The sequence below is a fragment of the Schistocerca serialis genome, chromosome 6 (genome assembly GCF_023864345.2).
Source record: "Schistocerca serialis cubense isolate TAMUIC-IGC-003099 chromosome 6, iqSchSeri2.2, whole genome shotgun sequence".
Classification (NCBI taxonomy): Eukaryota; Metazoa; Arthropoda; class Insecta; order Orthoptera; family Acrididae; genus Schistocerca; species Schistocerca serialis.
The window spans coordinates 337,650,738-337,653,715 of record NC_064643.1 but is presented as its reverse complement, the minus strand read 5'-3'; the positions used below and the strand labels follow the sequence as shown (position 1 = coordinate 337,653,715).

The following is a 2,978-nucleotide window of genomic DNA, read 5'->3' as shown; positions in this document are numbered from 1 at the left end:
AACCGCTTTTGCTGCTCTCCGGTTCATCAAGACTGCCGAATGCCAACTGTCGAGACGCGGCCGTCTCCAACACACGTCATTCCGTCAAGCCACCTTACAGGGAAAACTACCACTGACGGCCCGCAGCTCACTCCTTAACGGAAACAGCAGAGGGCTTTTTCTACGCTCTGAACTAGTACGATCTCTGACTTTGCCCGCATCGATACAGATACACGGACGATTAACAAGTCCAATCGATACAGCTGTATCAAAAGCTAATCACTGTAAGTCGGACTATAATCAGATAGATTGATTGAGACGGGTTATGGGACCAAACGGCGAGGTCATCAGTCCCGCGATTCCGAAGGAACTAGTATCAGAACTAATCCGCTTGCAACTCTCAGCCGCAGGTTTAACTTTAAGCATTAGCTCCAAATATGACCATAAAATGCTTCTCCAATACTAGGGCCCTCCCTGGATTAATACGTTGATACGCGCGTTGTATCACGATTCTCATTGAAAGAATTTATTTTTGGCGCTGTTAGAATAACATCTCTCTCTCTCTCTCTCTCTCTCTCTCTCTCTCTCTCTATATATATATATATATATATATATATATATATATATATATATATATATATATATATATGCTACCAGTGTTAAAGACTGCGATGGAGCTCCGTATGCCACGGCAAACTGGCTGACACTGACGGCGGCGGTGCACAAATGCTGCGCAGCTAGCGCCATTCGACGGCCAACACCGCGGTTCCTGGTGTGTCCGCTGTGCCGTGCGTGTGATCATTGCTTGTACAGCCCTCTCGCAGTGTCCTGAGCAAGTATGGTCGGTCTGACACACCGGTGTCAATGTGTTCTTTTTTCCATTTCCAGGAGTGTATATATATATATATATATATATATAGTAACTGTTCTCGAAAGAACAGATACTTTAGATGACCGTGCAGCTTTTCCCTGGAATAAATGGTGACTAACAAACCCTCAGCTGCCGACAGGTGTTAATATACCTTGATGTGGACAGCTGAATCTGTGCCCCGACCGGGACTCGAACCCGGGATCTCCTGCTTACATGGCAGACGCTCTATCCATCTGAGCCACCGAGGACACAGATGAATAGCGCGACTGCAGGTACTTATCCCTTGCACGCTTCCCGTGAGACACATTCCCAAATGTCCACAATTCAGCCTATGTAATGTACCTTGTAGACATTTGCCCATGGGTGAAGCCAGACCACCACCGACCTACTATCGATATAAACCTATTCAGGTGATAACAGCGTCATCTGGTGAGGAACGACTGCTAGTCAAAGGCACGGCGCGAGTAGTACCAGTAATTGAGCTTTCTGTGAATAGAATGGGGAAGGCGTGTGATCTTACTTTGACTAAGGACAGCTTGTGATGGCCCATAGGCTCGGCACGATCATTTCGGAAACTGCACGACTTGTCGGCTGTAATGAGCGTCTTCAACACGTGGCAGAACCCAGGTGAAACCACATCCAGACGGGGTGGGGTTGGGCGGCCTCCAATCATTACAGATGTCTGTCTGTCGTGCGCTGGGCAGGCAGGACAGGTGACTGAGGTGGAACTAGCAGGCTTTATGCTGAGCAGCAGAATCTAAATACTTTTGAACTCCACACTAATGGCGCGTGGGAAAAAGGAACACCTAAATCTTTCCGTTCGAGCTCTGCTTTCTCTTATTTTATTATGATCATTTCTCCCTACGTAGGTCGGTGGGTGTCAAAATATTTTCGCATTCGGAAGAGAAAGTTGGTGATTGAAATTTCGTAAACAGACCTCGCCACAAAGAAAACCGGCTTTGTTTCAGGGATTGCCACCCTAACTCGCGTATCGTATCAGTGACACTCATCACTGTTGCGCGATAAAACTAAACGAGCTGCCCTTGTTTGCACTTTTTCGATGTCCTCCGTCAATCCTACCTGGTAAGAACCCCCACGGCGCAGCAATATTCCAGCGGAGGACGGACAAGTGTAATGTAGGCTGTCTCTTTAGTGGGTTTGTCACATTTTCTAAGTGTTCTGCCAACAAAGCGCAGTCTTTGTTTCGCCTTCCCCTCAATATTATCTACGTGGTCTTTCCAATTTAAGTTGCTCGTAATTGTAATTGCTAGGTATTCAATCGAACTGACAGCGCTTAGACTTGTGCGATTTATCGTATACCCAAAATTTATCGGATTTCTTTTAGTACCCATGTGGATGACCTCGCACTTTTCTTTGCCTAGTGCCAATTGCCACTTTTCACACCATACAGAAATTCTCTCTAGATCATTTTGTAATTGGAATTGATCGCGTGATGATTTTTCTAGACGGTAAATTAGAGCGTCATCTGCAAACAATCTAAGGAGGCTGCTCAGATTATCACCTAGATCATTTATGTAAATTAGTAACAGCAGAGGGCCTATGACACTACCTTCCGGAACGCCAGATATCACTTCTGTTCTACTCGATGATTTACCGTCTGTCACTACGAACTGTGACTTCTCCGAGAGGAAATTACGAATCCAGTCACACATCAGAGACGATACTACATATGCGCACAATTTGATCAATAGTCGTTTGTGAGGAACTGCATTAAAAACCTTCTGGAAATCTAGGAATATGGAATCGATCTGAGATCCCTTGTTTACAGAACTAATTACTTCATGGGAATAAGAGCTAGCTGTGTTACACAAAAAACGATATTTTCTGAATCCGTGTTGGTTATGTATCAATAAGTCATTTTCTTCAAGGTGATTCATAATGTTCTAGTACAGTATATGCTCCAAAATTCTTCTGCAAATTGAGGTCAGTGATATGGGTCTGTAATTCAATTGGTTACTCATATTTTCTTTCTTGAATTTTGGTGTGACCTGTGCTACTTTCTAGTCTTTAGGAAGAGACCTTTCGTCAAGTGAGCGGTTGTATGTGATTGCTAAGAAAGGCGCTATTATGTCTGCATACTCTGAAAGGAACATGGTATACCATTTGG

The 2,978-nt window shown here is 44.5% G+C and overlaps 1 non-coding gene across 1 annotated transcript; it reads right to left on the bottom strand.

Annotated features, from left to right (window-relative positions):
* Positions 1–1,024: 1,024 nt before the first annotated feature.
* Positions 1,025–1,098, bottom strand: Trnat-ugu (transfer RNA threonine (anticodon UGU)). The gene has a single exon. It is a non-coding gene; the product is annotated as a tRNA-Thr (tRNA).
* Positions 1,099–2,978: the final 1,880 nt, after the last annotated feature.